This window comes from Trachemys scripta, chromosome 5 (genome assembly GCF_013100865.1).
Source record: "Trachemys scripta elegans isolate TJP31775 chromosome 5, CAS_Tse_1.0, whole genome shotgun sequence".
Lineage (NCBI taxonomy): Eukaryota > Metazoa > Chordata > Testudines > Emydidae > Trachemys > Trachemys scripta.
Genome location: NC_048302.1, coordinates 86,847,413 through 86,860,661, shown reverse-complemented (window position 1 = coordinate 86,860,661; position 13,249 = coordinate 86,847,413). Strand labels below are relative to the sequence as shown.

General features: G+C 40.0%; 1 protein-coding gene and 1 long non-coding RNA gene across 2 annotated transcripts in view; one reads left to right on the top strand and one right to left on the bottom strand.

The window, feature by feature from the left end:
* Positions 1-13,249, bottom strand: part of DLC1 (DLC1 Rho GTPase activating protein) — a 156,324-nt gene that overhangs the window by 94,031 nt on the left and 49,044 nt on the right. The window lies entirely within an intron of this gene.
* The window catches only part of LOC117877622, a 73,852-nt gene continuing 61,194 nt past the window's right edge, over positions 592-13,249 (top strand). Inside the window, exon 1 of the long non-coding RNA XR_004645773.1 lies at positions 592-740. This is a non-coding gene — a long non-coding RNA (uncharacterized LOC117877622). The remainder of the gene's footprint in view (positions 741-13,249) is intronic.

The following is a 13,249-nucleotide window of genomic DNA, read 5'->3' as shown; positions in this document are numbered from 1 at the left end:
GGTAAATTAGATCCACTGCGTTTCCTTGGTCTAAAAAATCTCAAGACTTTGTGTTTATGTCTTATCTAAATCCACACCTCCATCAGCAAAGTGCCTCTAACACTAGCCTGAGCCATTGTTTCATTACTAGCTGAGGAGGGAAGAGTACCACTTACTGAATATACACCACCACTACTTGCAGTACACCTAAGTATAACTTGGAGGTCTCTCAACCACTTACTGACCAAAGCCTCATAGGATCTGATGTTATTCCAGCATAAAGTTGTATGCTACAAACAAGAAAACAACCAAAATGCCAGACCTAAAATGTGTAGCGTAAACTTCACAATGGAAGACCCTCAAGGAAGGCAGGACTGGGGAGAAGGCTTAACCAAATTAGCCCACCAATGCGATTAGGAATTCCTTTATTTAGTGCAGAGCTTCAAAGTCCAGCATGCAGCAAGTCTAGTCTTCTAGGGAAAAAAATTCTGAAGAGGGGCCAGGAATTGTATCTATGTAGGGATCCAGCTCCAACTTTTTGAATATGCAAATAGCTAGTTAATTATTAATTCCTCCAAATCCATTAAGAGCGCTATTAAGATACAACTCATGGGAGATGACTACAGATCTCAAAAGAAAACATATCCACGGGAGAGACTCAGCTAAATTAGAATTTAATGCAGACCATCTGGTTTTCCAACACACCGAAGAAAAATAAAGGCAACTTTCTTTTTAGAGGAGCCCTTCACTCAGAATATTAAGTAGGTCTCCACACTTGCAAAATAGTAGATATTCTCCTTGCAGAAATAAATTTTGGATAAAAAGAGATGCGAAGAGTAATCAAGAGAGTACATTGGAGGGTGTGTATTTCAGAACTGATATACTGTATGATTTATGTTACAAAGATGTTCCTATTGCTTATTTTTCTGGATTTAAAAAATTAGTAAGGTGGAGAAGCCAATGAAAGCTGAAATCAGCTTGACCAGAAAGCTTTGCTGGGCTTTATGTCCACTCAAAGGAATGGCTATATCAATACAAATACAAGGCCAGAAGGGATGATCATCTAGTCTGACCTCCTGTATAATACAGGCCATTGAACTTCCCCTACATAATTCCTGTTTGAACTAGAACATCTCTTTTAGAAAAACATCCAATATTGATTTAAATCTTGTTCTGGAAGGTGTTTTAAAACCCTTTTAGAGAGAATCTAAACATAGATTTTAGGTTTTTTAAAATCTAATATCCAAAAACTGAAATTTTTGTTTTCAGTTTCTGAAAACTGAAGCATTTTCATTTGATGAAAAATGAAAGTTTTGGATAAAAATTTCCATTCTCTTGAAAAACTATATTTTTCTTTTACAACCTGAGCTAGTAGACACAGAATTACCATCAGATCCTATGTAACTCGTGGTGTCTGGCACTCAGCCTGTGGCTAAAGGTGGGCTCCGTGCCGTCGCACAGGGGCTGCATCCCACGGCCGTCCACAGCCCCAGGAGTGCCATTTCAGATTGTGTTTTGTGTGTGGGGGTTGGGGGAGCGCTATCTCTTTAAGCAGAGCACTCAGGAGCTTGAACGCATTTTCAGCCAGCAGCAGCTGCTGGCGGCAGCACTATTCTGAGACAGCAGACAGGCTCCCCGTGTTCCCTGACCCCAGCTGAGCAGCGACTGGGTACATGGGTGGGGGAAGGGGACACCCTGACATCAGTCCCGTCCCCGCAGCTCCGCACAACAGACAGGAGGCAGGCTCTTTGTTCAGAGCATCTTGGCCAGAGGCCATGGCATGGGGGGTGAGGAGGCAGGAGCAGCAGGGCGGTAGAAGGAGGGGCACCCCTGTCCTGGAGGCACGCAACAGTGGACCCCTGAGCAGGGTGCCTTGGGTGGTGGACCCCCTCATCCACCCTTAAGGCCAGCTGTATCTCCCTTCCCGCTCAGCTGCCACCAAGTCCCATCTCCAGAGGTATGCGATTAACCCTCGTTAAAAAAAACCCTTAATTTGTTTTGAGTTAATCGCATGTGTTAACTGCAATTAATTGACAGCCCTACATTTTTGTCTTTTTTTCATAGTGTATAGGGGATAAATCTTTTCCTGACCAGCTTTATTTACAATCATGAACCTCTCCACCCCCCCACAAAAAACAACACAACCTTTCTGGAATTCCTTTCTGGTGGTTGTCACAGTGACCTCATATGTCATTTTATGTAACACCTTTTTTGCATCTATGCAATAGGCTCCAGAAGCTCGGTTTTAGACTGATTCTGGCTTCTGCTTGAAATCTCCAGTTTTCTTTGCATGGATGATTGTATAAATAAAACAAAAGGACTAATACAGAAGTTAAGATGACCTGTAAAGCAGGCCTAATTTCTGCAACTTAATTAAAAAAAAAAAATCTACTTAGTCTTGTTTTCTTGTATAGATATTTTTCCCCATGGAGAACAAGAGCCAAATCTGCTATTTTTAACTTGAGCACCTCCTATAAACATAGAGAAAAATTTCTCATTGGTTCATGAAGGAAAAGAGCATTAAACAATAACAATCAGTGAATGGGCATTTCCTGGGGATTAATGACTTTCAAGGAAAATTGATGGCACGAGGCAGAGCCTTTAATTTCATTCAGGGACCATTAACTCTAGCCAGTCATTAATTTCTCAAATACTCTGTGATGAGGTTATTCAATTCAATTTAAAAAAAAATTATAAGCTCTATTTTGTCACTGGTAACCCTGATATTCTGTCGAAATAGTGGGGTGTGGCTGAATCTTAACGCTGCTGCTGTGGTATATCAGAGAATTAATGTTCAGTACAGCATTTGGTTAGGCCTTCTGGGTTAGTTTTAATGTCCTTGTACCAGCTATATGTAGAAAAAGCTTGAAAATCTCCCATGCCTGCTATTATTGGCCTAAAGGTATGCATTCATTCTTGAAACCCCATATAAAGGGGGCAAGGTCTTTTTTGGATTCAATCTCCAAATTTCAATCAACATAATAACCTAATAAATAAATTGAACATAAAACCCAACCACCTGTCTTTTTATTTTTTTAATACAGATTAGCAGCTGGCTTGGGCTGTTGTCAAGATTGTGGGAAAGAGTTAACAAGTTTAAGAGAGGCATTTCCATGGCTCTCTTATGATGCATGTTCTTTCCATAATTGAACAATTATATCAACAAGAATGAACACTAGCAAAACAAAAAGTGAAACAACAACAAAAATTACATTCTGTCTCAAACTGTTAGAGCGTAGAATCTTCAGGTCAAGGGTCCTAAGTGAAAGGGGGGCTTCCAATTAAAACATTTAATAAATCTCCTGCATATTCATAGCTAACCATAATCTCAGGCTACAATGGGATCAAGAAAATTGGATATAATTTGTGCTGGCTGTAAAGAGAATTAAATGGACATTCAGCAGTAGGAAACTAAACCAAAACAAGAAGCAACATATTAAATAAAATAAATGGAGCAGGGGTTGTTTGTCAACCTCAGAATAGCTCCTAAACTCAGGTTCTAAACTCAGCACTCTATACAGAGGTCTAGCCTTTCACTTCATTAATTGTTTCTCAGTCTCTTGTCTCGCTACTCTGCTTTGATTAGGACATAACACAGGAGTGTGCACTGTTAGTGTGCTCTGATCAGTTCTGTATACAGTAAATGCACAAAGATGTCATATCATACTCTGTCATCAACAGCTAATGGTCACGGAGAGCTTCCTTTAATAGCTTAGGGATATAGGAGACATACTGTGGCTGATGAGAAACAGGGAAACTTCCACTAAAATTGGCGTGACCGGGAGTGAAAAAAGCACCAGGTTACTTCCAAGAGGCAAAGGAAATGTCAGTGGGACTATGAAGGGAAAAAGAGTTGAAAGATTTTAAAGGATATATAAGCTTTGTTATTAGTTTGTAGTATGGTTATAGTGCATGAAGATAAGTAGGACTGACACCTGAGTTCCTGTGTTTTGCTGCTGTTAGATTTTGCTTCCGAAAAAAACCTCTTCTTCACCTTTACACATTCCTCAGACCAATTTTCCTGCATTAGTTACTGGGGTTTAAAAAGTAACAGCCAATTTTTTTCTATATATAGGACCTGTGCTTTCTTTATAAATATTTTCTTAGTAAAGAATCACTGTGTATTCCAAATGGACATAAATATGAATCCAACCGGAGAACTGTCCATATTCATTAGTATTTTCTTTCAAAAAGTTAGTGGACAAATGTTTGGTCTCTGATAGACTGGGTTGCACATCACAGAACCACTGCCATAACAATCACGAACTGACATTCTTGTTGGCTTTGGCAGCAGAGAGGCCAAAGGTTGAATTGGCATAGAGCAGTGATACTCAGCCCTCAAAGCCCCAGTAGTGTGAAGTCATTGTTTCATTTACTGTGAATATATATATATAATATGACTGACCAAGTATTATTTTATCAACTACAATTGGTTAATAACATAGTAAAAGCATTCTGATTGGTTAATAATTAAATCACACAGTGTTTTAATATCATGTGCTGCAAAGAGCCAGAGGAGATACATTAAAGAGCCACTTACGGTTCGTGAGCCTCAGTCGGAGTATCACTGGTATAGAGACTTGTACCAGAGGAGGTATTTATACACTCTAAAGATGGTTAATTCTGGGCTGAGCTGGGCCACATGGAGAAGACTGAATTACCTGCACTGTACCCCTTCTGTGAGGAAACAGAGGACTTTATTCTTTGGAGCTGCCAATCTGGCACCTTGAATTAGCATTAAACTCATTTGGAAAGCCCATTCTTTAGATAGGACTGGTGATCTGAGGCATGGAATGCAATAGGTGCCATAGTAAAATGTCCTTTCTTTAGTCAATGGTCAGACAACAACTCATGACTTCTCATCAGTGATCAATTTGTAATGAGAGAGGTGATGGGGCTCAAGCAATTTTTTTACTTTCATAACTGATGCAGCAAGCCCAGAGGTGCCGGGGCTATGAACTACCAAGTCCAGAGGTGTCGGGGTCCAGCCCTTGCAAGCCCTGGCACAAATTAAGCATTGCTTCTCATCATTACCTGATTCATACCAATCCAGCACGCATTGCCACAGGAGTGAAGGGGACATCCTCAACCAGACTGCTTGCAGGATCCACCTCCTTGTGTGTTCTGCCATTTCAAAAAATTTTAATGATATCTATTCTTGCTGGTGTTTTGGGCTAATCCTGTAATCCTTGCTTACTCACAGCCCATTCCTGAAATCCTTATTGCTGCACATAGTCATTGCCTAGCAACTGACCATAATGATATCATCAACTCTACTCCTTGCTCAGGCAAACCCTCATTGAAAGCAATTGGCTTTCTCACACTCCTGACTCCATTGAAAGCAATAGGAAAACTCCAACTGATATCAATGATAGCAAGATTGGGCCCACAGAGAGTTTTGTTTGGACCACAGGATTTGGTCTTTGGTTCAGAGAAATATGTTTTCTTTTTCTGCTGACTCCCAGTTTTTAAATGAAAAGCCCATGATGTGAGTCAATTACAGGAGACAATGGAGTGTGTATATCAGATGTTTAGACTCTAAGCAGTAAATAGTTCCAAGAAGGCTAAATACTGCAGATTTTACTCATTTTATTTAGTTTCCCTCCATGTTTTTAATGGCACAATTGTTAGGAAAAAATCCCCACCAAAACGTAACAAAATACAGAAGTCATTGCAGAAAGAGTGTTCTATTAATCAAATATCTTTAGAAAAGGCTATTCTATACTCAGCAGGTTAAACTGTGAGGCTTTAGCATAGCTGAGCCCTTGAAATATTTGGAGTTTGTTCTGTCACTATCAGATAAACACAACAGAACATGCCGACCTGCAGAGGTTCATGACTAAACTGTTTGCAAGGTTAAAAAGAAAGGGAGAGCAAAAGCCATGTTAATCTTCTCTATCCCTAATTTTAATAAAAAGTAAATATTTTTGTAAAACCATTTCAAAGGCTTCCACTTTCAGTTATGTGGCAGGTCAAGATTAGGGAAAACCCAAGCACCTCTTAAGGTTAAGCACAGTATTTGTTTCTGTCTTTCAAACTACATCTGAGTGTATTTTGTAGATAAGTTAAGATAGGGTAAAGCTCAAACTCCTTTTCTTTGACTTTTTACCTAGAAATAAACAGCTGCAGATGAAGAAACTTCAGACCATTTTCCCCTTCATTACAAATATTCTTCTCAATTGTTAGAACTAATGAAATATTGTATTAAAGGAACAGAGGTTTGAAGCTTTTATTCCATTAGTGCTAGAATGCTTGACAATTAAAATACATTTCTGTCGCATGGTGTTTTAAAACTTCAAAAAGATTTTTAAGGATACACTAGATATTTTATACTGATTTCACATTCATTCAGCTCTTTTAACTATTCCATTTGTTTAATACCTCACTCATTGAAGCGTTTCCAATATTTTAGACTTTTGGTGGTCGAGTCCCTTCATTTATTTTTAAATATTATGAAGAGGTGGACAAAGTACTCAGATAATATGGTGATGGGCATTAGATAAACGGATAGATAGCAAATTGAAGATTGCAACCAGTTTCCTTTATAAAATACTTATATAGCATCCTTATAACTTTGGTTTTGAAAATGTGATTGGTCTAAAAACTGCCAGATTTATTCTGACGGCAAAGGGGAATATTTCTGCAGAGACTGAAGAAAATATAAACTGCTTTTGCATTACAGATCATTAAAAATTACCACAATTTACAGTTGTTACATTTGCAATGTAAATTATGTGAGAGTATGGTTAATATTTCATTGTCATGTACCAGCTTTAACTATTTTTTAGTATGCTGAGAGAATATATAATACTTTGCATTTTTACTGGGCATCCCTTCCAGTGATCTACAAACACTGTCGGGCTAGATGGCAGCTGGCCCCACATGGCTGAACAGGACTTTGATAAAGTTCTGATCAGGCCCATCTGCAAATCCTCTTGCAAACTTAATTTTTAATGTGTTAAATCAATCATACTTTAAATTACAATAACAACAACTTGGGAATAACTGGGAGTAACTCATACAGAGACCCTGAAATCAGTTTCCGGTTATGGGGCCAAATCCTAATTGGGGTGTAAATTAGTGTAGTGCCACTGGAGTAAGTGAAGCTATGTTTATTTACATCAGCTGAAGACCCAGACCATGGAATTTTCTTTGACTTCTTTGATTGGAGGGATAGGGGATTGAGAGTGGGAAGGGCAGGCAGCCACATTTTCCCAACTGCATTTCTTAGGGAGTTGCTGGATGCAAGGGTCTCCTGTACAGAGCCCCTCTGCTTCCTCACTGTTGCTCAGCTTCCTCAGCTTGTCAAAGCCATTGGAGAACGTGGGTTTGGAGAGAGCCACAGTGCCAGGGGCACACCCAACTGTGGCTACCCTGAAACCACATCAAGGGGGTTTCCAAACCACGAAAGAGAAAACAACATAGGATACTGCAGACAGTTTCCACATGAATTTGGGGGGAAGTTGGATTTATGGCAGAGCTGAGAGGCCCCTCTCTGTCTCCTTCCAACTCTCAGCGCCCAAACCCTGTGGAACGCCTCAGAGGTGGCATTCCCCCTTTTCTGCAAGGGCAGGGGAGGTGCTCCATACACGGCTCTCAAGGGATGATCTGGCCTTATAATTTTGGAATGCGGGTAACAGATGTTGAAGAATCAAGTGTCATACAGATGGGTTCCACATGTTCCTCATTTGATATTCCATACTCCTGTGGTAGTCATATAGTAGCTATCACATAGTATGGCCCTCCTTGCTGCAGTGTCTGTGCACTTTAAATCCCTAGGTTTTCCTCCCAGAACACTAAGGGGCAAACCTAGGGGTAAACCCAGCCCCCTCCTCCATAGATGCAAAGGCTTTCCAGGCAGCAGAACAAGTGCAGTTCCACTGTGCAAAGGGATTGTGGCAAGATTTCAGGGGACTGTGCAGAAAGTAAGGTGTGTACTGTAGGTGCGCTACTTTAGGGCTGCAGGAGGATCAGAGCATCTGCTGTGACACAGATCCTCCCATTCTCAACCATTGGGAAGCTGTGTAAGAGACCGCAGAGTGGCTCTGCAACCACTCCATAGTCCGGTAGGAGAAGTCCTTCTCTTCACACCCGCCACCCCATTTGTCCAGTACTTTGCCCCTAAAATGTGTATCTCAAGCTGGAATTCTCTGTGAACAAAGTATTTGTTTCATATTAGCTTAAGAGAAAAGTTGTGGTATTTTTACTGTCGGCCTTTGTATAGCTCTCCGGGTTAGTTTTGCCTTTGTTCAGAATTACAGTTATCCCAAAGTACAAGAATGCATAAAGAGTTGCTGAGGAGGTAAAACGGCTTGTGATGTCTTCTTTTGGGGAAACGTGAGATTAAGATTAGTTTATTTCTAAAACAGCTGGTAATATGCCATGTTAAATTACCTACAAATGTGATAAGTGGTTCTCTAGCTGATAGGATGCAGTTAGTTATATCCCACCACCAAGTGGTCAGGAAAGATGCCCGTTCCTTTCTACGGATCATTTAAAATTAAAAGCTATTTGTCACCAGTATGACAGCTGTGTTTCTTTCTGAAAGGAAAAATAAAAGTTGAGGCTGCATTTTTAAAACTTCATATAAATCTATATGAACTCCTGGCAGGAAAAATAATCCTGTGTATATGTCAGCATTCCACAGTGAGGTTTTAACGAAGATCACATGCTGTACATTGGCAAGCCAAGGCACAGAAACTACAGTTTTAAAAAAAATTGTATGCATGAATAACACACCGTAGAAGCCATTTACATGAACAGCTGCACTGTGCATGATAGACAATAAGGGACAGCTATTTTACTTTTGTTTATACAAACGGCAGTATAAATATTGTAGACACACCACAAAAGCACCTTGAATAAGCATACAAAACTAAACTGAATTCTGTCCTGGTTATACAATACAAACTGCACTTTGATCGTGATCACTTGATCCTCCACTGATCATACAGTAATTTCCAACCCTCAGTTCCCATTGAATAAACTAGGATTGAATTAATTGTGATGTTAATGGGAGACAAAAGAAACTCAGTACCTCACAAAGTTGGGCCCTTACGGACTCTCTTCTTTTCAGGTTTTTATGCTGGCTCCCATCTGCAGGACATGTGAGTGCCTTCCAGAAATGCATTAAATGGCTATCATCTGTCACATGCAGGGATGGGTTACTGTGTGGTGGTGCAGACATGGATTCACTAAGGAAGTTTTATTATAATGTTTGGGATGACGAGGCAGTGTGAGCAATACAGAGTAACGAAGCTTCTGCCTTTGGTATTACAGTCACATATTTAGCATTCATGGAAGTTGCTGGATTGAAAGCTCTGGAGTCTGAACTTCCAAATTTGTTGACAGAATAGGAAAGGCAGGGCTAGCACCTATTCATACTTCTCCATAGTGTCCTACCAATGTGCCTCAACCCTTTTCAGAGATGGTGAGAAGGTAATTCAATCTCCTGTTCTGTGTCCATGCAATCCTAAGAATATGTTCCTAGGCTGCCAGCAAAGATGCCAGTTTGTGGCAGTGAAATGTACTGATCTGAGACTACTGAAGCATAGACCTTGAACAGCTGTCAGAACCAGGATCATAGCTACATATCCCAGTTTGTCATTGTTATAAATCACATTCACTCAGAAAATATTGTGAGCTGCAAATGATCTAAATGTTTATCCTTTTATCTCTTCAGGATAAGAGAGATGAATCTGTTCAAATGCTAAACCAAATCATTTTCATTTTTGTAGTCTGGCATATGTTCACCATACAGCAGCAGATTTTGTGTTAGTCAAAGTTTTTGGCTGCAATTTCATTACTTTTAGGAGGTCAGTTTGTAACTTATGACATTGCTGATACAACACTGTATAAAAGTAAAAATTACAGTTTATGAATGTTTTAGAGTCACTGCTTATTTAAAAATCTGGCTAAATTCTGAAACGTTCACTCAGTCCTTAGTCTCAGTTAGATCAGTGGGAGTGTGTCTAAATAAAATCTTTATAAAATCTGAGCAAGGACTTTGAGATTTTGCTGCATGAGTGTTTCCCCAAGACACTCTGAAAATCTTTGTAGTGGGTTTGGTCATTTATTGGAGTTTTGTTTTGGTCAAGAGAGAAGAACTTGTTTTGTTCACGGTAACTCAGATGAGTAGTTAAAGGCAAAAATCATTTTGTTTTGACTCAGTTAAAATGGTGTTCTATTGCTACAGTTTTGACCTGGCCTATGGCTTATTATTACTCTCGGCATCAGAGAAGAGCGTGGAAGTTCTTTTAGGGTTGTTTAATTTTTTTTTTGACTACTTGGCCCCTAAGGCTCTGCCCTGAGAATCAGTAAAGATTTGGAAGTCCTTTGAAGAGACCCATGTACTATTGTTTGCATGGAGCAACCCTGTGCTGGTTAATCATTGTGGCACCAGTACAAGCATAGATGAAGTAGTGTCAGAGATATATTTAATCCAATGATAAAAGAAGCAGCCACTCAAAAGGGCTCTTAACAACATTCAGGTCAGACCACAGAGGCCTGATAAAGAATTAGGGTTGTGGTGAGTCAGGCATGTCATTTTAGATTGAGCTAGATTGGGAGCAGGAGTATACAAGAGAAATGCTTCAATACGTGATCAAAATATCACTTCCTGGAGTCAGGTATTAGGTTTGTTTGTTTATGAGCTACAAACCAAAGAAAGAGACTGCAACATCCCTGGTAGTATTTATTCAAAGGGACAATAACTATGTAAATGTAAAATAGTAAAATAGTAAAGCCCAAGTCTTTCCAAAAGTGATTTTACAGAAGAGGGAAGTGCTACTAGCATTTAGAGTTCAGGTTATGTGCAGGAAAAATATAAATAAGTATTTATCTAGAAGGACAAAAACCTCAATAGCTTCTGACTGTTTCTATTATCTTTAAATACAGGCTACCTCTTCTTACACACACTAAAAAATGAGACAGCCAAGCAGGACACAATGGTGGCACATGCTATGGGCTCCTTTTAAACTCATGGCATTGACTCAGAACTGGGTGGCCAGTTTGTTAGGTCTTTGTACCATTATTAGTGGTGCCCAACCGCTCAAGAATGATCTGTCATCAGCGCTCTGCATTAGCTGCATAATGAAAGAAAATTGCCCACAGCAATGCTGCTTTTGCAGTATTTGTTTGCACTTGTCTCTATTGCAGAAAATAAACAGGATCTGAATGGCTCATTCTTGACTCTTTCCTTAAAACCTCCACAAATAAAATAATACATTTAAAAATAAAAGTAATCTTCCTATGTTAACATTCGCTAATAATCAGAATGCACTCTGGTATAATGATCTGCACATGGATCTGGGAGCCAGTGTCATCCGAATTCTAATGCCAGCTCTGAAGATGACTGGCTATATGGCCTTTTGCAAGTTGCTTAACTTGATTAATCAATAAAATACAGATACTACTTATGGGAGTTATGACTATCAGTTAGTTCTATCTTAGGGTTATACTTCTGCCAATCACCATAGTATCTGAGTGTCTTCCATGTAAAATCAATAGCAATAGCTAATTCCTTAATTGACTTCATGGAGTCTCTGGGATTTCTCCCTTTTCGAGGTCAAAACTTTGCTGCGTGAGGTAGGATTTTTGTTTTTATATTTCCTTTTGGTGTTGTTAGGAGTTTATTGGTTAGAAGGGGGCATTGGTGTTGTGACTGTCATTCTTAAAAACTTTTACAAAGAGGAAGGATTAGCAGCATTCCCAGAGGCTGTTCAAGACAAGCTGCTGCCCTAAGCAAAACGTCAGTGTGTCATCTCCCTCCTCATAGGCCTACGGTGGTAGATTTGGGGCAGCCACCCTTCTCGCATGATGATGGGGCTACTGGGTCAAATAACAGAGTGGCAGCTGGGCCAGATATACCATCCTAGGCAGCTGCCAGAAATCTGCAACCCTAAGCAGCTCTCTAGCTTCCCTATAGCTAGATTGGCCCCATAGCATTTCCTAAAGGAAGTCAGGTCCTGGGTCAACTAATTTCTTCTAGAGGTTTATCCATAACTGGATCCCCTTGACCAAGAATGCTTTGTTCTCAGCTTCATGAGCTTCATCCTGAGCTGAGAGATCTACATTGCGCTAGAGGAGCACAGCTGTCTTAATTGTTCATAGACCAAAATTTGGTTGTTAGTGTACCTGGGTCTTGAACCATGAATTTCTTAGAAAATTAGGTCCAAAGCTTTAAATTGGCATTGGAAGCTGACTGGAAATCAGTGGAAAGACTTGAAAGTGGGCTCATAGCAGCCTAAGCCACGGAGACGGTGGGCAGCTGCATTTGGTTGTACCTGCTGCAGCCTGTGCACAGCAGATTACAGTAATCCAGTTTGGAGGTCTTTTTAAAGTGTTTTCAAGTGATGTATGTAATAGGTGTTAAGTATTATTATTGATCACTTTAGGTTTTGCCCTTGAATACCTCCAACTGGGGAACTGCACAAATTGGAGGTGACTACGTACATGCTCCTCATGACAATATATAACAGATTCACTAAAATACAGAGAGTTGAAATTCTTCCTATAGAAGTCATGCACAGCCATGCATCTAAATCTTTAGTATGGAAGCATACTGGGGAAAATTATTATGGAGACAGTATTAGATTAACATCTGATTCTCTGCACCTGAGAATCTAGGCTCCACCACTGTCCTCCTTTCCCTGCTGTGCACTGGCTCTTGGCATCTCATGTCCAGCTAATTTCTGATGACTATAAAACAGGAAGAAAAAAAAAAGATTGATGATTTTGTCTCTGTTCCTTGAGGGAGGAGGAAGGAAAAAAAATATTTAACTGCCATTTCCACCATGGGATTTGTTCACTCCCAGCTCTACAGCCCCTCAGAAAATAAACAACAACCACCCTAGCTGCTATTAAGCCTGAGTCATTCACTCTTTAGTGTTGCCTACTGGTTACCACAGCGATAAATGATGCTAGAGAGAGAGGCAAGGTGGGTGAGGTGATATCTTTTATTGGACCAACTTCTGTTAGTGAGAGAGACACACTTGTGAGCTTACACAGAGCTTTTCTTCAGAAGTTGGTCCAATAAAAGATATTAACTTACCCATTTTGTCTCTCTAATATCCTAGGACCAACGTGGCTACAACACTGCATACAACAACACTAGAGAGAGACAGAAGAAGTCAGGCTAAGTAGTAAACAGGGAGGCAGTAGGAGGTCCTGCAGGTTTATTTCATATTCTCTTAAAAGCTGAATGTGGACCTTGCCGCTATAGGGGAAGGGGAAGGCAGGGGAACTACAGAAAGGGAGATGAGGGTTAGGT